The 23,593-nt window shown below is 44.3% G+C and overlaps 1 protein-coding gene across 2 annotated transcripts in view; it reads left to right on the forward strand.

Moving 5' to 3' along the window:
* The window catches only part of MXI1 (MAX interactor 1, dimerization protein), a 125,234-nt gene that overhangs the window by 31,620 nt on the left and 70,021 nt on the right, over positions 1–23,593 (forward strand). The gene's annotated exons all lie outside the window — the stretch shown is intronic.

Below are 23,593 nucleotides of genomic sequence, written 5' to 3' on the forward strand. Positions count from 1 at the left end.
GAAATCCAGCATTAACATTCAGCATACGTGCTGGCCTTCCAGCCAGAGTGACGTCAGTGTTTATAGAGCGTGGAGAACACGCTGCATTAGAGCCAAACAACTCTGCCAGTAACGCCCAGAATTAATGCATGTCGTGCAGGGACGCTGCTGTCAATATTTATACAGCAAGGGGAGCACAAAACACCAGAACCACGCAGAAACGTCACATTAACATGGTAACAATCAGAATAAAGGCAGGTCGTGCAGGTATGCCGACCCAGACACATCAGCTGCATTACAACCAGGCAGAAATCAACAGCAGTGTCTATAGAGCACGAAAACACGTTGCACTAGAACCAACTAGAAATCAAATACTAATCTTCAGACTGCATAGGGGGAATGTGGGCACAGTGACATCACCGATTGTTGAGCGAGCTGTAGCATGCATGCTGTGTTAGAACCAGGCAGACAGCTACCACCATTAGCATGCAGAGTAAATGCAGGTCTTGCCACCATACTGGCACCAGTGTTTGTATAGCGAGGGAGGCCTCGCTGTATTAGAATACACCAAAAGTACCAGTCATATACAGAATAAATGTAGGTGGTGCGGGCATACTGGCATCACAGTTTGTAAGGGAATAGGTTGCGTCGTACCAATTAGAAACAATTTAGAATAACTGCATGCCTTGCAGACAGACTGACATGTCTGTTTATAGTGCTGGGGCCACACTAGTAAATACCCAAATATGAATCCAATACTACTGTTCGGAATAAATGCAGGTCATGCAAACATCAGTGTTTATAGAGCGAGAAGAGCGCAACACTGTGCAGCCAAACACAAATCTAACTGTAATGTTTATTGGAAGTGCTCGTGGTGCAGGTACAGGACATCATTGTTTGTGGACCGATGGGAGCATGCAGAATTATTATAATATTAATGTTAAGATGCAGGGACGGTGAAATCTGCCCTCCGAGAGCCGGGAAGGGGGGGCATGCTGCATTTTTTACATTAGTGATTTGTAAGGATTGCACAATGTCAGCGATAAATACAGGCCATGCATGCGTGGTTTGCACTGTAGGTGCAAGGGGGAGCACATGAAATTATGACTACTTCATAAATATAATCATTAATATTTAGAAGATTTGCAGGAGGGGGCAGCAGCATTCACAAGAGCGAGGAAAGCATGCTTCAAGGAAGTCAGACAGAAAGCATGCACTCCCTTCAGCATTACCAGCTGGTAATACATGCATAGTGACATCATTGTGTACAGGAGCAAGGAGGGGGCAATGGATGATAATCAGATTGAAATATAAAATTAATATTCAGAATAAATACAGGCAATGCAGTTGCAAGATGCGGCTTGGCTGCATCAATGCATTATATGTGCCAGGAGAGAATGTGGCATGATAAACATAAAGCCTGCACTTTTATCCACGATAGCACCAGGCAGGTAGAGCTTGCCTGCAGAGGCCAGTGTCTGCCAGGGTGTGGAGAGCCCATGTGTGATGTACATCAATGTCAAATGACAACACCAATCGGAGAGTTATCTAACATTAATATTTAGATTAAAAACACAGGTCATGCTGCCACTCAAAGAGGCATGGGTGTCATCTTCACATATGGGGGCACAGCGAGCACAGTGTATTGCAATCAAACAGAAAACCTGCATTTTTCTCAGCAGTGCAGATAATGCATAATGCATGTGACAGCCTTGTTTCCATGAAGAAAATGAGCACCATGCAAGAAGATCAGATACATTTCCAATGTAATACATAAATACAGGCAGTGCATGCACAGTGACAGCAGCGTGTGAACGCGGGCACTTACTGCATGTTAATTAAATAGATATTTTACTTTAATGCCAGAGATAACTACAAGCGTCAGAGTGGCCTCAGCACGTTTATCACTAAGAGAACATTCTTATATTTAGACAGAAACCCTGCATTGATTTATGCATTCAATGAACAATGGGCGAGATAAATCACATTTGAGCATGTGGGTTTACACTGTTTGATAATGAAACTGACAGTATGCAATGGCAAGTTATAAAATGACACACCACAGACCGAAGTCCGTACAGAGTGGCAGTGGACCATGTAAATAGCAAATGCCAATACCTACTGGCGTAACGAGCACTACGTAGGCCTTCAATAAGACAAGCAGAGACTAATGTTCAAACACAAAGCAAGACGTCACTTCACAGAATATTCAACAGAAGTTCATGATTAATGTTGAAATGAACTGCATTCAAAAGCGTAGATCAGGAAGACACTGATCAATGCAGGAACAAGGTAACAACCTGCAAACAATCTACATTATTAGCTGCAACAGCTGCAGGGAAAGCTGGGTGGGAGAGAGCTAGCATCATCAACCAGAAGAGCACCAGCTAATACTGTCTCCGGAGCTAGTTGAGAAGGCACAGTTGTGTATTTTGGAGCACAGGATGTGCAACGTATAAGATTCAGAGTTTGTTCCAAAATGTATATCAGCAGCAGCAAGAAGCAATCAAAGTCAGACAGAGTGGCACCATTGTACATGTGACCCAGGCAGGAGCAGAGAGTTGAAGAAAAACAATTCACACATGCACTTCTCACTAGCAGCAGAAAAATAGATGCCAACAATCAAATCCATCTGGTTGCCCACCAAACTTGGCCCCACACCCACCCCAACTGACCAAGCTAGGAACCTAGACCTCATCGTGGACACCAGCATCACCATGAAGTTCCAGGTCAACGCCGTCACCTCCTCACGCTTCCACATCCTCTGCATGCTATGTTAAATCTTCAAGTGGCTCCCACTGGACACCAGACGTAGCATCACACAGACCCTGATCACAAGCAGATTGGACTACGGCAATGCACTCTATGCCGGCATCCCAACTCATCTTCACAGACTTCAAACCATCCAAAACACTGCCGCCAAACTTGTCCTCGACCTCCAGTGCCAAACCCACAGCACTCCACTCCTCAGAGAGCTCCACGGACTCCCCAGCCAGAAGCGCTGCCAGTTCCAGCCTCTCACACACTCATGTAAGTCATTACACAACACAGAACCCGCATAGCTCAATCACTGGCTTCACTTCCACCAACCCACCAGACAAGTTCGATCAGCTTCTCTTGCACACTCACCCTGCATCCATAGAAGCAAAATGAGTATAATCATTCTCCTACCAAGCCGCCAAACCTGCAATGATCTCCCCAAAACATCAGGGCCTCCTGCTTACATCTTAATTTCAGCAAGAAGCTGAAGTTCTGGCTTTTCAGATAGTCTTCTTGCAGGACCATCAAGGCTGTTGTACCCAGGCCCAGCCTCACCAAAGGCATTCACCTTCTCAGCCCCTCATAGCCTCATGGGTGACAAGCAGCACTCTAGAAATCCACCTTGCATTACAATAAGCACACAGTTAACAGAGACATTGCCAACGAAAATGGAAAGCAGAAAGATCACAGAATACCCCAATGTTCCGGTCAGACTTTCCACCAGTAAGGTGGCCAACATATGAAACATACAGAGCCCAGACATGCAGTGCACCTTGTAGACACAGTGACCCGACTAGTGTTTGAAGAGGTCAGTGCCTCTTCGGCTTTCTGAAAGCTATACATTTTTTTCTACCACCTATTGTGAAAAGGTGAAACAGAACAAGTGAGCAGTCATGGGATATCCAATGGCCAGGCTGCCCTGTCATGGGCAAGAGCCTGAGCCCCGTATGCGGGTTCGAAGCAAGCCACTGCGCTTGGTTTTAGGGTAGGTACATTACCGTATATTCAGCCATTATTTACACCAGCTGTAATACGATTGATACAGGCCTTTGTGGCTGGGTAATGGCGTGTATATAGACACCGCTGGGACACAAGCAAGGCATGGGCATCATTCACTGGTAGGTTTCTCCGACAACAAAACAGACAGCAAGAGCAAGTGAATAGTAGGGATTATTGTCAGGCAAACAGCAGTGCGCACACAGGATCTGGAGGAGTTATAGAAAAGAACAATGCATGATATGTAAATAAAGAGATTTCGAGCAGCAGCAGCAGCAATCCCACCAGGCTGCAGAGCTTATGAAAGGAGACAAAATGAGCAAACCAACGGCACACTGAAGGTTGAAGACACAAAACCAACAGGGCCAGATCATACTGCAGGATATACTCTGCTGCAGCAGCTGTGTCCTCAGCAAGACCAACACAGCAAGGACAAAGAATACAGCTGGTGTACGTGTGGAATGGGAAGGGAAAACATAGGCTGTCGCTTTTGTAGCACATAAAAATATACAGAAAGCATTCTAGGAGAAGCATGGTTAGCACCAATGGCGGAGGGCTAAGAGCACAGCCCATGCGATAGAATTACTGTGCATGTGGCACAGACAGAAAACAAAAAAATATTACACGAACTGTCCAGGCCTGGCCACGAGATGGTATGGCGAGAATTCTAGCAGAGGCAACAGTATCGTGGACAGCAAAAACAGATCCGGACGTGGTGAAAGAGCGCCGACAGAAACAAGGAAATAAAGTGTACATGTGACACGGAGAGCTGGGGTGATGCAGGAGCTGGCCTTCACACTGCACAGAACAAGTCATGGCTGAAAACCACTGATCTCTCTAGCAGCGGCTGTGCTGAATGGGAGCTAGGCCAACGCACATGTGGCACAGGCAGCAGAGAGAACATACAGGAAGCGGCAATTCAGGACATTCAAAGGTCTCCGTGTGACTGTGCGCCACACCAGGGTGGATGCTGACCTCCTCGTCCAATTCTGTCAGAATTGGAGTTCAGAAATTGCTGCCTCTGGACCCTTTTTTTCATCCAGTGCAGTAAAACAGCAGCTCCACAGTACTAGCTTTCCTGCAGGCAATTTGTAACATAGCTCGGCATCTCAATTAATCATAATCTCCCCTCAGTTTTCACCCTTGATCCCCTAACATCCAGCCGCATATTTTTCTGTCCCTCCTCCACCTTTCATGGGGGAGGCCGGCCATAGATCTTTCCATTATTCTTCTCATGGAATTTTAAATCCCACATGCCTGCTTATAAAAATGTTACTGATTTAACCAGAGACTTGTTGCCTCGTTGGCATATTTCTCAATATTCCAACAGGCCGGTCCCCCACAAATCCTGCAGATCTGGGGCAGTGTCAATACTGACTTGTGACTAACACTTTTTAAGCCGTATCTGCTTTTCAAAGACTTGGGCCTGCTTGGAATTTAGGAGATTTTCCATGTAAACCTACTTTGCATTTTTTATTCTTAGTTTGCCTAGCAAATGAAGACCACATTTTATAATTGTTCTACTGGCCTTTTTGCGGCTAGTAGGGGTATTTGAGCAACTAATTGTACGCCCATTTAGCCAGCATCGAAACCGACATGGGTATCAGCCTGAGTTTCTGTGTACTTTAAAGGCTAGCCCATGCTTCCATTATAAAACAACTATTTTTTGTATTTCCAGCCATCTACCTTACTATAAAGTTGTGGTTTGTGGTTCGAAGAAAGAAAACAGAAATGTTGCTAGTAAGCGTCTATAAAAACCAGAGCTGTCCTTTTGACTTGTGTTCCTGCATTTTTGAAGAGTTCTGTGTTGTGGTTTTGTGGAGGCGGGAGCACAAATTAACAGTCATCCTAATCGAGCAGGTTTAGCAGCTGAACCAGAAACTACCACTGGCACAGATATTGTGCAAATAAAAGGTGTAGCAGGTATTTTGATAGCAGGTGAGGCCGGGCGACGATCTTAATGCACACTCCCTTTCCGGATATTACATAGGCCTCCTACGTTTTTTTTAGCAGCCGCGCCGCGTGTGCACGTCCCTGTGGAGATAGTGACGTGCCAGTGCCTGGATGTGCTGCGTGGATGTTGCGCTTCTTGTGATGGCGGAAGAAGAGGTCGTAGGGAGCCCTGACTTGGCGTCACGACCACACCTGCCTTCACAGAGAACAGATTGAGAGACTGCTGGCAGCCCAGGGCCTCGTAGTTGCTCACTAAGTTCATTCAGAATTTTTCGTCATCCACGTCAGGTTTCCAAATATGATTTTACAGACAGCTTGAAATACAGTTCTTTGGCGAGCAAAAAAATCACCGTGCCTGCGAACCCACAATTGGCTTTATTTTTAATCGCAAACCGGCACTGTAATTCACCATCATGTATGCTTGTTTCGTGGTGCACACATAGAGCCTTCATCCTTAAGTAAAATGCATTGATGTGAAAAGAGTACGCAGGCATGATTTATTTATTATGCCGTGACGCTCGTGCCTGCTTTGTTTGCCAGGCCTAGAGTTGCACGGCCTGTAGCTTTTAAGTATTTCTGGCACATGTTTGTTAAGAACTTTGTTGTTTTCTTATCCTCTTGTAAATTTGAACCTAAGGTGCTGTATTTTCATTTCAGTCATTTAGCCAACATTCGTGGCAATAATTTATTGTGCATTGTTTAAAAATGTCCTTGAAAAGTTCTAGTAAAGATTGTTAGCATGCATGTATGGTAAAGAACAGTGTCTCCCAGTTTGAAGGCGGGCTCGATTATTTTTCTGCGAAGTGCGTTATTAATAGTGTGACCTCCAAGCAGTTCACTTCTTAGAAGAATCGTCATTGTACAGGGAAGCGGTTTTTCTTTCTTGGTTTTTTTTCCTTTCAAATTTGGTTTTAAGTTAGCACATCTACTCGCAGCTTTTTTATTGATACATGTGAGGGATGGCGGTGTAGGCTTTACTGCACAATGCTACAAATATGTCCCAGTCTTATTCTCCAAGCAGCCCCCCTCCCCGTTCACTCTTAAAACAAATAATTGTACTCACAGATGCAGTTTATGTGTCACGTGACCAGCATCCTTTCATAGCAGACGGTGGCAGGTCTTTAGACAAAGCTGAGGATTTCATAACAGGCTTGGGCTCTTGAAAGGCGTATAGGATCTGGGCAGTTAGTCACATCTCAGGGTGAATGGTGAATAGGAACATGTTGTATGATGGTGGGAGCCTCTCAAAGGCCGGTAGGCCCTCTGAAGGTCAGGTTGGGGCAACACCAGTCACACATCAGCCGTCAAACATGTGTTACATACATTTTATGAACCAAACCGGTGTCTTGAACCACAGTACTCTCTCTCTAGAATATACAGGCCAGATTCCTATAGGTTTAGTAAACCAACTTGTGGTGTTTCCATACAAAACAAACCTGAACAACAGATTCTTAAATCACGTTTTCGTTGATCCTTTTATGCTAAATGTATTTAGGGGATGCTGTGTGAATGATTTTGGGAAGATAGCTCAGTGATTTGGGTTGTTTCTGCTGGGAACTGTGAGTGAATTGCAGGTTCTCATATTGCAAAGTTGATACTGTCTTCCGTCTTTCTGAGATTGATAAAACGAGTCCCATTTTCGATTGGGTGATAGTAACTGTACATACAAAAGTTCCTCACAAAGCACTATGAAAACAATGTATTATAATTTCTTGAATTGACCATTGGTTCCTCGTCCGTGGCTGTTGCTGGTGTTAGCTAAATACTGGGTTGAAAAAACAATGGTTTCCACTCACAGTGCTCTTTGGGCAGCATGTGGAATGTCTGCAATTGTGGTGGCATCTGTAGAGAGTTGAAGTGTGCGTTTTAGATTAGAATAATATCTGTCAAAGGGAAGATAAAGATGTAGCAACGTCATAAGTTTTTACTTAGGTAAATTGGCTAAATATGACCGTAAATTTGTATTACAAATGTAAGCAGGGCTTAAAGCCCTATGACGTGCATGCTAATGTATTTTTAATGAGTGCACTGTGATTGCATAGCTGCAAAGTAGCCCCATTTCATGTAAGCTTTTTGTCCTGACTTAGAAGCCAATAGTATATTGCTAGGGTTTGGTGTTTTATATTTCCCATTACTACAAGTCCTTCGAACCAAAATACAGTTTAAGCAGCATTCATGATGGGTTACGGGAACCTTCTTCCACCGCTCAGGGTTTAAGAGCAGAACAGTCTACAGTAGACTAGTCTTTTATCCTATGCCACCTACAGTAGACAAAGGCCAGGAACAAAGGCAAAGATGTACCTGTTGCCTTCTTGTAGTTCAAGGCAATCTTCGATTGGGTCGAAAGGAAGAATCTGTGAGAAGTTAAAGAGAGCGTTGATTGACATGATCCTTCTGCTTCATGTCAGGAACCTCATTACAACACCAGCCTACGGATTCAGACTGAGTTATAAGCGGAGCTCTTAGTCACCTGGACATCAATCTGAGAAGCGGCCCTTTACTGTCTGTGTATAAGTACATGCTTGATACAGTCTTGCAAGCTACATCACTTACCATCCATAGGGAGAGTCACACTTTTGTCCGCATATACCGCCCTGAAAGCTACACCACTTAGCATCCGTAGGCAGAGTCACATTTTCGTCCGCTCATACTGTCCTGCAAGCTACATCACTTACCATCCGTAGGGAGAGTAACATTTACGTCCGATTAAACTGTCCTGCAAGCTACATCAGTTACCATCTGTAGGGAGTCACATTTTCGTCCGCTCATACTGTCCTGCAAGCTACATCACTTACCATCCGTACGGATAGTCACACTTTCGTCTGCAAGCTAAAGGCACTTACTATCCATAGGGAGAGACACACTTCCGTCCTTCTGTGTGCGGATACATCTTTATTGCTGTTGAAAACAGGAACCTAGGTTCAAAACAACTGGACACAATGTGTCTTCACAGTAATGGACACAATCTCAGGGTTATAATTATCAACTTAAAAAACTAAAATATTGATTTGTTGGGATAGAAAAGAAAAAGGTAGGAGCAAAATCTCTTCCTGGATATTCAACGACTGGAGACATTTCAGGTTTCAAATACTAAAGTCCACATTTGTAAAGCGCACAATCACCCAGTCTCTAGGCGCTGGGGGGCCGTCGGGAAGATTAAGCAAGCTATTGCCCAGAGTCACATGGTGCTGGGCTAACCTGCCGCCGGAGCCGGGGATCGAACCGTGGTCCCCAGATTCCAGCGTCAGTCGCCCTGGCCGCGGCGCCACACCTCTTCCACTTTGTGCTGAATGCAGTTTTTATAGGTCATAATCTGCAGCAAAAGTAGTCCTACAATTTGGCTCTCACTTAAGAGAACATCTGGGAGTAAGAGCAAAGTTGGAGGCATTGCCTGCTACAGAGCCAAACTGGAGGCGAACTCCAGCAAAATCAACTAAAAAGGAGTCTGGAGCAATGCTTCTGGAAGCAGACCCATACCTGCCAAACTCGACCGCATCCACACTACTAAAGGCCACCAGAGCTCACAAGAAACTGGAATCTAGGGCATGCCAAGCAGTTCGTGGATTACCATGCATGAAAGAGAGCCATATCCCTGAAACAAAACCCAATCTACATGTATTGGAACGAATCTACAGCACATTCAAAAACATCTAGCGCTTTCTCATTAATATCAGTCTTTCGAAGCTCTGCATTAGCCAGGAAGAATTTCTCCTCCAAGCCAACACCATGGAGAAGGAATGGACACAAAGAAACATTTAATATCACAGCCTTGGATTCCTTCACATGAAACCTCTGGGCTGTGCCTTCTAAACACTGGCAAGACCTGTTTAAGGCTATTTGTAAACCTCAGCCATACCTGGCAGCACTAAATAACAATTAAGAATGATACATCTTCATGCCGGCCAGATTAACACCATACCACATAAAAGCAACAAAAAAAAAGAGAAATAGCAACCGTGGAAGTCCGCACATTTACCTGTGATCCAAACTAAGGCCATGTTCCATTGACCAGTGACAACGGAGATGAGGAATTGCACCCATAAGAAATCCCTACTGCATTACCAGTCCAATGCCCCCTTACAAATATGTGCTTTTTCCCAACTACATCAAAACACCAAGTAGTAGCCACATTTATGAGTGATGGATGAGAAGAGCATTTGAAATTTTAGACTCATTTCTAAAAATTGTAATCCCTGTAAAGACGTCCAGGAGCATCTCAGTAGTAAACTTTGTAGCATAAGCATGCGAAGCAGGTCCTCAAGCTAGGAATGTTGGCAAAAAAAACGCAAGGAAAGACTTAGAGTAAAATAAGGAACATTTTCAAACAACTAGAAATGTCTGCAATCAGAAATGGATGCCACTGGAAGAAAGCCAGTGTACTCAAGGCCTGGAGGGAAACATGTACTACGAGGAATAAGGTGATTTGGCCCATCTACGGCCCCTGGCAGGCAGTTTGGCTCCACATTTTGCTATGTGCCCTTTCTGGCCTACTTCTCAGTGCGCTACTCAATGCTCTCTTATTGCCACATAATGAACCCAACTGACCTCATTTTTTTATCCATGTCTCAGTCGGTGAAGCTGGGGCATAGAGAATCACAACTAATTATGCATTAACCTCATGGCCAGGTCATGCTTCTCTACTCTAGGTTTTGATTTTGCGTTCTCTTTTCCAACACTGGTACCCACCCACACTTTTTCCTACCTTTGTTTTGTCTTTTATTCACACATTAGTCCTGCATATTTCTTTCTTTCTCTGCTCAGGTCCTTCTTTTTGTTTTTGGTATTTTTTTGTGTGGAAAAGTCGTACAGCGTTTGAATGGACATCCTGACTGTGTGATGGAACGGGGGTGGCAAAGGATGTCATGGTCGAGTTCAAGAGTCCAGCAGGGGTCGATTGGAGGGTTCAGAGGAGGTGGGGGCGCTAGCCTCCCTGCTTCTAGTTGAATGTGAATCTATTTGTGGGTTTGTATGGATCTTACAGTAACAACGACTTGTAACTGTAAACATTTTGGAACATGTTAAAATGTACTTGTCTATTTTATGGACATTGAGCTTCACCGTTGGTCCCGTGATTTGAAATCCTTGCTACTGCGAGAGCATTCAGCTGAAAACATTTCGTATAAAATTCTGAGCTTCTATTCACTTGAAAGTGAAGACTCATATGGCACTCATATGGCATTGGATGTTTGGGAGTTGTGTGATCACATTGTTATGGGAGGCTTGCATTATTTGCCCTATGTTTACAGGCATCCAGACTCCCATCTGCAGACACAGACAATGGTTATTCTCTAGTAGACTACTACAAGCTGCCTGGTGGTCTGACCACCTCACCAAACTGGGAATACACTTGCTTTCTTGAAATTCAAACCAAGTCAAGGCGCTGCAAAGAGCCTGAGATATTTTGGAACATCGGTTGTTTAAGCCTTGCTGATTGGCTGATAGCTCCCAGTAACAGGGGATGGCTTTTGCTATGCCTTCCTGGATAGGCATTGAGCTCTGGAAATATAAAATAACTGTGGAATGCCCCACTGCAGGGAAAATGGGAATAATTAATATTCAGATTGAGTCACGTGATACTGTACCAGAGCCTCGAAGGTTTGCTGTCCTTCCATCTTTCAGATCACAGACACAATGGTGAGTGGCACTAAATTGTGCAGTCCGCATCCAGATTTTAGCTAGGAACCGTGCCAAGGCTGAAAAGAGCTGAGGAACTTGAGGAAAAAGAAGTGCTCTGCTTTTGAGCTTGCTCGCTCTACGATATTAAGCCTTCTAAGCTTATATCAAGCGCAAAACTTAAAAGCCACAGGAATCAACTTGCAAAATTAAACAGAAATATTAAGTACTATTTTCATTACACTGTTTTTCCGCTTAAGCAAATGAGCACACAATAACGTGTTGTTTGGGTATGCATTAATAATAGTAACTTTGGAAAGGAAAAAATAATGTAGTGGTACCCTAATTTCTCTCCTGGGTCTATACCGGTCGCTATGCAGCTGATCGTTCTGCTTAGCAACTGCACCTCAGCACAGCATCACTAAATCCGGTTTTCAGAATTAGATCAGGGTGATACTTTATTGCTTAAAAGTAACCTGCGCTTGGAATTAACCAACAGTTTTCGGTTTCACTGTTTTCTACTACTAGCATGTCATGGTCCCTTCTGGACATACACTTATTTTAACAGTACAAGTTAATTGTGTAAACCCATGCCTTAGAACACTCATCAAAGCAGGACATGTGGCCAGCAAGTGGAGAAGTGCCCCATCTTGGATTGGAGATTATATTTAGTGAGTTGTTCTTTTAGACATCTATAGGGTCTAAATTGTTCAGCACATGTTGACAAACCAATGACAAAATTGATAATGCAAAAGGTTATCTTCTGAAACTCCCTTGATCACAACATAGTGCATCGAGGGCATAGGGAGGAAATATATATATATGCAGGTAGCCGCCCCGAAGAAGCTAACAACGAGAACGTCTTTACTGCATTGCAGGTCAAAAGATGTAGCATAGATAAATGTTTTCACTCGTATTGGTAAACTGCTATATAGTTCTGATAGATTTGGTAACTCTGTAATTACAAGTTGTTACTTAACACATTACGCTTACACAGTCCTTTTTGTGACATTTGATGTTTTTTGTCTAATGGCCTTGTTTTGCCCCAGACCCTCGCAATTCTTGCCCCCAGGAGCCCCACATGTCACGCACTTGAATAAAATAATGCAGCCACGGCGTCATATTGCACACTTAAATCTGTTTAAGTGCAGCGTTGACACACTGTGGTGCCTCTAGTAAGGCACACGGATGCTCTCTGCAACAGCTAATGAGAACGGAGAGAGAGAAGAAAGATTGAGGAGGCTAATAAATACAAACAACAATAAATGTACTGTACGTATAAATGGGTCCAGAGATCGATGAGAAGCTGCAGTAGGGAAATAAACCAGTGTAATTTAAAAAGCACAAGGTCAGAGTTGAAAATGAGGCCAGAGGGCAGTTGCTGTGTGACACAGAGCCCTGTGTCCAGAAAGGCCTGTGTTTGATGGTTTAGAAGAACATACTCCACAAAAGGGGAAGCTGTTGTGATGGTAATATATATCTTTTTATATGTATCCTAATGTATACATATCTTAATGAATGTGCATGCCTGTGTGTACGCATGTTTGTATATTTGTGTGTGTTTATATGAATGTACTGCCAGTAAAATTAAATGTGGCCACATAACATTTTGTACAAATGTAGTGTATTAATAACCGTGCATTTAAACATTTATTGCTAAATAGTAAAGATCAACTCCTGTGGTATTACCATAAATCATCCTAAATATTTAAAGGAATTACTATTTAATGCCTCACACAGGTTCTATGTTAATGATACTTGTTGAGGAGGGAAGGGAATTGTGACCTGGTCGAGGTTTCATCTATGTTGAATCGTGGTTCCTCTAGACATAAATTAACGTGATCTATAGTTTATTGCATTGTTGTTCATACATGTGATACATAATACTTGTACTGATACATATACTTCACGTATGTGAATGAGGGTGTGTGTATATATTTCAGAATTTCCACACATATATTTTGTCAACAAATTTGTAGTTGTATTCTAAAAAAATTAGCACCCATTTGTATTATTTATTAATTCCTATGTATATTCCGAATCCCTGTGTATACTTCCAAAGTCTTGAGTGTAACCTTTCAACAAAGTCCGAAGTTGGCTCCCAAGTTCTTAATTGTATTTCCAAATTTCTGTTTGTTTTTTGATGCATTTCACATTCCTAGGTGCATGTCCACTATCCTGGTTATAGTTCCAGAGTCTTAGGTATAGTTCCCCGGTGCATTCTTCACACTTTCCCAAATGTCTAAGTATATCACTTTGAAAGTCAATGAAGAGAAAAAACACTTATTTACCAAGCCCTTCACCGCTATGCACTTAAGAAGCTTCCTTGTTTGGTGATGCCAGCTTGGATTTTGACACACCATTCACTGGATGGCACCGTTAAGGATGCCCACGTGATATCTCATCCATGTCAGAAAGCTCTGTTTCTCATCATTTTCTCAGGTAACTGCACCTCCGATGTTTTCAGTTCTGGCAATACAGGTAAAGATATTGGTGTCAGTGGCATAATGATATTGACATTCACCCTTGTAAGCCATGTTGCCAGAAATTCAGTGACCAGTAGGTCCATGCATTTTGGTGCCAGTAAGTGACACTGCAGTGTCTCTGCATTTTTTGCCTATATGTTGAAAATGAAAAATGGTTGCATTGGAGGAATCATGCACCTGCGGTATTTTGAAAGTAATATCTGTACGGCCGTTTTTCTGGTTTGTGGATTATGGCGGCTTTTACATGTTAACACTTTGCAGCAAGAGCGAACATGACCACACGTCTCCTCAATTTGTCTACCATATTTATGCACGAAGAACCATGCACCTTATTCACAAATAACTTTTTTTCTAAAAGTAAAAAAATCAGAAATCTACCGTCATCAGGGTTGACCTATTATTGTAGAAATGTCCAACTTTTATGAGATTGACAAAAGTCTCACGGATTACTCCTGCTCTTCTGTCAACTGAAAGATTGCCGTCTTTTCAGACAATCCACTCAACTAAGCATGGTTGAAATGTTCATTTCCACATGTAATTTTTAGCCTGTGGAGAAACCTCGTCTCAGAAATCCCCACGATACTGGAAGATGGTTCGCTTTCCATTCATTCCATGGATCCACAGTTACTTGAACCTTTCTTGGGAGTAACTTTGCTAGAGTTTCCTGGGTATGAGTGGCCATGCAAATTGTGAACAACCAAAAATGTCTGAGTTTGTGGATGTTGGGTGCATTTTGCACTCCGCTGTCGGCCTTAACTGTGAACTTAAAATAGGGAACGAACCGACATTTTATCCCACTTACTAAGGTTCCGTAAATCAGAACATGGACTTAAGAAATGGGAATGCTTTTTGTCCCTATCTATATAACAGCTGGCTTCACAAAAAACGGACCCATAGAGATCCCTTTGCACTAACTAACCAGTTATTTTGGGACTCGTAGTCTTTATTTGCTTCAGTGCGGCTAACTTAACTTTGGAAAATGAATTTTAAAAGAAAAGACCACACTGGTACATCGTGTCCTCTTGACATGGAGCAATAGGGACATCCTAGGTCTCTGAGTAATTGTTCGAAGAACAAGAAAATAAGCAACAGTAAGCATTATTTGTTTAAGCCATCTGAGAAATTATCTTTCCCAACATTGTATGGTCCGGCTGCATTGACTTAAGGAATGTAGCTTTTCAAAGGGACCTTGCCTTGGAAACGAAGCCATTCTCACGGGTAGTCAACCATTTTGAAATACAGATTGGCCAGTGAAATGGAGCAGTGTGATATTCAGGATTCTGAACTATAATGTATCAATAATGTTATATCATTAGAGAATTTACAAGTAAGGGGTTGGTTGCTTCTTAACGTGCCCCATTGTTCGTAGGGACAATCATTTGAACAAATATCTTTGGGTGCTTTTAAATTACAGGCGGCCCCTAAATCTGACACATACAATTTAGCTGGTCTTGCCATTTAGCGTTGAACTCTTCATTTTGGCAAGATGTGGGCGGTACTGGCCTTCATCACTTAAGATGTTTGCTACCAATCAGTTATAGAAATATAGCGGGTTGAGCTGTCCATCTCAAGCAGCATCCATGCACAGTTTTACAGATCCATGCTTCCTAATGATGTACTTCTAAAGCTGTCCAGTTAGCCCCTGCACCAACTATCCTCCTACGTCTGCCTGGACTAGCGCCAAGAAGCTGCTTTGGCAGCCTGTTGGCACATTGTAGGCACCGTTAGCCCCTGCTCTCTCACAAACAGGCTCTTTATATTTGGGGATCCTACTTCCCCATCTCATCGGTCTCCACGGTTCTGAGCGATTTCTCAAAGTCTTCCTTTTTTCGAGGTGAGACTTGTCGGCACCATTTTCTTTCGCCCGCCTTCCTTCAGAATGAAAACGTTCTCTTTCAGGGTGGGTTTACTAATTCTGTTTACGGCAACAACATGTTGGAAGGAAGCCATTTGGAATAAATTAGAACGTGCACGTAACAAAGCTGTTTTATCAACAAAGGTTCCCACTGGAACACATTAAAAGGCATACGTAATGACGCTGTATAATCAACACACGATTCTGATGGCTCCGTCGAAGTGAAGGAGCACGCTATTATGCTAGAATATATTTAGCGCTGATCAGTGACTTGCACAGTGTTTTATTGTATGAACACATTTTTGTATGCCATACAGAGTGATTTTTATAAATTTGGCATTGCTTATGGAAACCCACACAAGCTTTTGGACACATCGCAGGAATCTGCAGAGCCAGATAAATGCTGTAGGGTTTTAACTGAATTATTCAATATAATTGTCAAAATTGTGAAAGTACCAGATGACATGGATACTATTTTAAACTAACAAAAGGCAGGTAGGAGCTTCCATTTTCAACCATTCGAAAGTAACTAATTAAAAAACCATTATATTTATATGTGATTGTATAATTATATGCACATATGGATGGATGGATAGATTGATAGACAGTTATTATCATAATTCAGAGATGATCAGAAAAGCATTAGAAGTAGATGTTATTATCGCTTATGGTTATATAGTAAAACAATAGTTATATGGTGAAACGATGCACAACGCAATGCACTGTAGTATAAGGGATACACAGAGGGGCCCGCGTTTATTCAAGTTGTGATGAAAGTGATGAGGGCATTCTTCCCTTCCTGCCCCACCGTAAAGTGTTAGTTTAAAAGTAAAAGTGGTTGAGAAATTGCCTTTATGTTCTGAATCACATTGCCTGATAGATTTCTCGTTCCTGGCTCTTGCAGCGATGTGAACTCGTATCCTTCTTAGTTGTTCTTACAGATAGCTTGGTGGGCGTGTGGCCTCCACTTCTGCTTCGAAGGAGGCTCGCCCCAGCCTCTTCTTCTTTAAAGGTCTATAGCAGATACTTCCTGTTCTGTGCAGAGGAACATTTACATAGTAGCCGGATACTTGGTCTGCAGCTGCATACCTTGTTTTCTAGCTGGCTTAAATCATGATCATTTATTTTTTGGTTGGAAACAAACTTTCTGAACGGGACATCAAAACATTTAAAGGAATGTAAATATGTTAAAAAAACAATACTGGTCAATGCAGAAAAACACAAAAGTAACACGAACCCTGCAGAAAGTGAAATCCACAAAGACAAAAAGTTCATGTAGCAGTTTAGAAACATAACACAGAAGGATGAAGATCCATACCTCCTGGAGGATACTAAAGATAAACCATCGCCCAGTGTTGGGGGCTGTTACCCCCTCAGACAGCAGTAAGAGAGGCAACTGTACTGCTGTTTTCTGACCACTGGTGTCTCAGAACTAATTCTGCTGGTGTTGTGGCTGAGGGAACAAAATCTTGCAATCTGAGAATGAAATGCTCCATTGCTGACGGAAAGATAATCGGAGCACTGCTGTTTACGGGTAACCACTGCCTGAGAGGTAACTACATCATTGCTGTATGAGAGGTAACTGCGTGTATAAACATATGGAATCCACTAAAGTAATGGGGCTACCCTACAGTGGTTGGGAGCACCCAATGGTGGTATAGTACCCCTCACACACCAAAAGGACCCTTGGTGTCATGCTTCATCATTGGGGTCTTCGCACCCCTCTACGGGATTCGGCGTGCTGCGACCTACGACTACGTGGGAGCACTTTATGATGACTATGTGACGTGTGTGTGAGGATTTTTGTTGTATGTGCGTGAGTGGTGAGGTTATCGGCGAGTGATGTTTCAAAAGTGCCTGGCTCGTGGGGTATGCTCAAAAATAATTTTAATGGGCCCCCGGGCTGGCGCTGTTAAAAGAAGTGACAGAGCGGAGGCGTAGGATGCAAGATAATGTGCATCACCTCCTGTGTGTGTGTGTCGACATGTTTCGGAGTCGGAACTCCTTCTTCAGGACAGGGTACACAAATCCCCACCGTACTCACGTTTCTCTACTCTTTAAAAAGTGTTATTTACAAAAAGTGAGATATGATGCAGGTTATGCGATGTACCTACAAAGTCGTCTTTTTGTCGCCATTCGGCTGACCTGCAAAGGAAGGGGACAAAAAATATTTTGTGGTGGTCCACTCCTTAGCAGCCCTAGGTGCAGTGACCTGTAGAAAAACGATCAATATGTGCGGACTCCGATTCTGTAGACAAAAATGTCATGCTACTAGTAAATCGTGCCTGGCGTGAAAAAGAAAGTTACAGACAGGACTCACAAACACTTAACATAAAGCACACACTCTAAAACCTAACACACTTCATGTTGAGGCTAGTTGCCCATGGAGAACGTTTTTGGTGTTCTAATTGGGTTAAGGTTATTGTTTACTGTGGTGAGGGTTTACCAGAAAGAAAACATGAAGAAAACATACTGTTTAGAATAAATAGAAATGGCTCATGAGCATCTGGTAACACAGGGGTCCTTGTGCTGTTTCGCTACCTGCAATTTGATGCAAGGTTATTAGATTTTGTAAGTACTTACATAGTTGTAGGATGCTCAGTCTAGTTGCCGTTGTAAGTATACTCATGAGTCCTGGAAGAGATTCCTTCCTGTCTGCCCCGTACCTGGCTCCGTTGAGAGTGCGAGGTCTATCGGTATCGCTCGTTGTTTTATACCCCTTCTGATTGGCAATTGTATGCCTAATTGACAGTTGTTAGAACGGAAATGCCCATGTATGGGTGTTACCGGGGTTATTTTAAAGTGGTACACCCACGCGTAGTGGCTCCGTATCACCCGCATGCTCCAATCGGGGTTGTGCCGGAGTGCGAAGTCGCTAGACCAAGGCCCTGTAACCGACGCATGCGTGTGGGCGAGACACGTCTCCGCGCATGCGCTGTCAGGCGGTTCCACCGCTCGTTCTTCACCGGGTTAGCAGTAGTGCATGTTTAAGGGCTTTTATGATGGTTGTGGTTTATTTGTTCACACAAACGTTTCTCAAAAGTGCCATGTAGACGGAAAAGGCAGGGATTACAGGATATTCATGGATGTGTTAAGTATTCATGTAATTCATAGTATGGTGCTCATTGTAGAGTACAGTCCCTAAGCCCTATAGTTCTGTTGGTGTCAACAAGATAAATTGTGGGTTATGATTCTTTCATGTAAGTTGTCCCCACGGTATCTCGTCGTTGAGGCCGGTTGTGTGGGTGCCCAAGCGGAATACCCACCGTTGTTCTTTTTCGAACAGACCCACCTCTGATGGTAATTGCTCCATTATGGTCCAAGCAATGTCGTTGACACAATGTTGTCTTTCCAAAAAATGAGAGGCCATTTTGGTGGTGCTTTTTTTGCAACGTATGTCACTCTTATGTTCGTTCAGACGTACTTTCACTGCCCTGGTTGTCATGCCTATATATTCTAGGCCGCAGGGACAGGTAATCATGTACACTACGTTCTTGCTGTTACAATTGGTCAACTTTCGTTGGTGCCACTTGGTGCCATTTCTGAACGTAAGCTGCTTGCTTTTTTTAGTTAAGTGGCAGCTTCCACAATTGCCACATGGATAGTGGCCTTGTATTTTGTGCTGGGCGAGGGGTCCTGGTGGGTCCTGTTTCGGTCGAGTGTGTACGAGTATGTCCTTGAGATTCTTCCCTCTTCTATCGTCGAACATGGGTTTCTCCAAACCCAGAGCTCCACATGTGAGGATGCGCCAATGTCTGTTAACAATCTTGGATACCTCGTTGGAGTGTGTACTATATGTTGTGACACATACCGGTCTTTTTTTGCTCTTGGTTTGGCTGGATTCTGTCTTCTAGTAGTGCATCTCTGTTATTATTTCTTGCTCTTTTCATGGCGGCATTTATGATGTTGTCTGGGTATTGTCTCTTTTGCAACTTCACTTTGAGGTCTGATGCTTGGGATTTGTATGCTGTCACATCTGTGTAGTTACTTCTCAAGCGAAGAAACTGTCCATAAGGTAAGTTCTCCCGTGAATGTCGGGGATGGAAGCTGTCGTACCTGAGTAGGCAGTTCCTCGCCGTGGGTTTAAAATGGGTCTTGGATTTTAAGATGCCGCCTTCATGATAAATATCGAGATCCAGAAAAAACAGTTATTGGTTTGACGCTGAGTGAGTGAATTTCAGATACTGGTTCTGAGTATTCAGCCATTCCATGAATTGAGTGACTGATGCTTGATCCCCCTGCCAGATGACAAGCACATCATCGATGTATCTTTTCCAACTGATTATGCGCTGTCTGAAAGGGTTTTGAGTATGGAGGATCTTGTTGCTTTCCATGTGGTGGACATAAAGCCCGGCCAGACTAGGGGTGAAGGTACTCCCCATACTGGTCCCATGGCTCTGAAGATAGATGGTACTTTTAAATTCAAAAAAGTTTTTTGTCAATGCCAGTGCAATACATTCCAAAACTACTCCTCTCGGCGTCTGGTATTTCCAATTTTTGCTATATAGCACTTCTTCAATGATCGCCAGTGTCTCATCATGTGGGAGGCTGGTGTAAAGGCTCTCCACGTCGAGACTTAGTAGTAGTTGTGTATCTGGGTCGAATGGGAGGTCTTTCAGTAGTTGCAGGACTGCTTTTGTGTCTCGGAGGTAGGTGTCTGTTGCTTGCACAAATGGTCGCAGAAAGGCATCAACAAATTTCGACCGTGGTTCCAGGATGGAACCGATGCCCGAAACTATGGGCCTACCCGGTGGGTTCTCTAGGTTCTTATGTATTTTTGTAATACAGTAGAAATATGGTGTCCTGGGTGACTTCTGCATGAGAAACTCTGCTTCTTTCTTCGACAGCCAGTCATGGGCAAGTGCTTCCTCCACCATCCCGCCTATTGTGATTCTGAGTGATTCAGTGGGATCATCTGGTAGGATTTTGTAATTCCGTATATCTGACAGCAGCCTGGAGCATTCTTGCTCGTATGCCGATGTTGTTTGGACCACTGTTGCTCCCCCCTTGTCTGCGGGTTTTATGATGATCTCTTTTTTGGAGGCCAAATCCCGAATTGCCTCTTGCTCTGCTCGGCTTGTGTTGTGAAAGCAGTCTCGGTGTGTTGAGCTCAGTGCTTTAAGGTCGTTCATCACGGCCTTCTCGAAGGCGAGGACCTCAATTGGTAACTGATTGTCGGGTTGTAACTGCATCACTGCTGTCTGAGAGGTAACTGCATCATTGCTGTCTGAGAGGTAACTGCATCATTGCTGTCTGAGAGGTAACTGCATCATTGCTGTCTGAGAGGTAACTGCATCATTGCTGTCTGAGAAGTAAGTGCATCATTGCTGTCTGAGAGGTAACTGCATCACTGCTGTCTGAGAGGTAACTGCATCATTGCTGTCTGAGAGGTAACTGCACCATTGCTGTCTGAGAAGTAACTGCATCACTGCTGTCTGAGAGGTAACTGCATCATTGCTGTCTGAGAGGTAACTGCATCACTGCTGTCTGAGAGGTAACTGCATCATTGCTGTCTGAGAGGTAACTGCATCACTGCTATCTGATAGGTAACTGCATCATTGCTGTCTGAGAGGTAACTGCATCACTGCTGTATGAGACGTTACTGCCTCACTGCTGTCTGAGGGGTAACTGCATCATTCCTGTCAGAGGGGTAACTGCATCACGGCTGTCTGAGGGGTAACTGCATCACTGCTGTCTGAAGGGTAACTGCATCACTGCTGTCTGAAGGGTAACTGCATCACTGCTGTATGAGACGTTACTGCCTCACTGCTGTCAGAGGGGTAACTGCATCATTCCTGTCAGAGGGGTAACTGCATCATTCCTGTCAGAGGGGTAACTGCATCACGGCTGTCTGAGCAGACTGCATCATTGCTGTCAGAGGTGTAACTGCCTCACTGCTGTCTGAGGGGTAACTGCATCAGTGCTGTCTGAAGGGTAACTGCATCACTGCTGTATGAGAGGTTACTGCCTCCTGCTGTCTGAGGGGTAACTGCCCCACTGGGGTCTGAGAGGTTACTGCCTCTCTGCTGTCTGAAGGGGAACTGCATCAGTGCTGTCTGAGAGGTAACTGCATCACTGCTGTATGAGAGGTTACTGCCTCACTGCTGTCTGAGGGGTAACTGCCTCACTGGGGTCTGAGAGGTTACTGCCTCTCTGCTGTCTGAAGGGTAACTGCATCAGTGCTGTCTGAGAGGTAACTGCATCAGTGCTGTCTGAGAGGTAACTGCATCACTGCTGTATGAGAGGTTACTGCCTCACTGCTGTCTGAGAGGTAACTGCATCACTGCTGTCTGAAGGGTAACTGCATCACTGCTGTATGAGAGGTTACTGCCTCACTGCTGTCTGAGGGGTAACTGCATCACTGCTGTCTGAAGGGTAACTGCATCACTGCTGTCTGAAGGGTAACTGCATCACTGCTGTATGAGACGTTACTGCCTCACTGCTGTCTGAGGGGTAACTGCATCATTCCTGTCAGAGGGGTAACTGCATCATTCCTGTCAGAGGGGTAACTGCATCACGGCTGTCTGAGCAGACTGCATCATTGCTGTCAGAGGTGTAACTGCCTCACTGCTGTCTGAGGGGTAACTGCATCAGTGCTGTCTGAAGGGTAACTGCATCACTGCTGTATGAGAGGTTACTGCCTCCTGCTGTCTGAGGGGTAACTGCCTCACTGGGGTCTGAGAGGTTACTGCCTCTCTGCTGTCTGAAGGGTAACTGCATCAGTGCTGTCTGAGAGGTTACTGCCTCACTGCTGTCTGAGGGGTAACTGCATCACTGCTGTCTGAAGGGTAACTGCATCACTGCTGTCTGAAGGGTAACTGCATCACTGCTGTATGAGATGTTACTGCCTCACTGCTGTCTGAGGGGTAACTGCATCATTCCTGTCAGAGGGGTAACTGCATCATTCCTGTCAGAGGGGTAACTGCATCACGGCTGTCTGAGCAGACTGCATCATTGCTGTCAGAGGTGTAACTGCCTCACTGCTGTCTGAGGGGTAACTGCATCAGTGCTGTCTGAAGGGTAACTGCATCACTGCTGTATGAGAGGTTACTGCCTCCTGCTGTCTGAGGGGTAACTGCCTCACTGGGGTCTGAGAGGTTACTGCCTCTCTGCTGTCTGAAGGGTAACTGCATCAGTGCTGTCTGGGAGGTAACTGCATCACTGCTGTATGAGAGGTTACTGCCTCACTGCTGTCTGAGGGGTAACTGCCTCACTGGGGTTTGAGAGGTTACTGCCTCTCTACTGTCTGAAGGGTAACTGCATCAGTGCTGTCTGAGAGGTAACTGCATCACTGCTGTATGAGAGGTTACTGCCTCACTGCTGTCTGAGGGGTAACTGCATCACTGCTGTCTGAAGGGTAACTGCATCACTGCTGTATGAGAGGTTACTGCCTCACTGCTGTCTGAGGGGTAACTGCATCACTGCTGTCTGAAGGGTAACTGCATCACTGCTGTCTGAAGGGTAACTGCATCACTGCTGTATGAGACGTTACTGCCTCACTGCTGTCTGAGGGGTAACTGCATCATTCCTGTCAGAGGGGTAACTGCATCATTCCTGTCAGAGGGGTAACTGCATCACGGCTGTCTGAGCAGACTGCATCATTGCTGTCAGAGGTGTAACTGCCTCACTGCTGTCTGAGGGGTAACTGCATCAGTGCTGTCTGAAGGGTAACTGCATCACTGCTGTATGAGAGGTTACTGCCTCCTGCTGTCTGAGGGGTAACTGCATCAGTGCTGTCTGAGAGGTTACTGCCTCACTGCTGTATGAGAGGTTACTGCCTCCTGCTGTCTGAGGGGTAACTGCCTCACTGGGGTCTGAGAGGTTACTGCCTCTCTGCTGTCTGAATGGTAACTGCATCAGTGCTGTCTGAGAGGTAACTGCATCACTGCTGTATGAGAGGTTACTGCCTCACTGCTGTCTGAGGGGTAACTGCCTCACTGGGGTCTGAGAG

Source organism: Lissotriton helveticus, chromosome 5_1 (genome assembly GCF_964261635.1).
Source record: "Lissotriton helveticus chromosome 5_1, aLisHel1.1, whole genome shotgun sequence".
NCBI classification, from domain to species: Eukaryota; Metazoa; Chordata; class Amphibia; order Caudata; family Salamandridae; genus Lissotriton; species Lissotriton helveticus.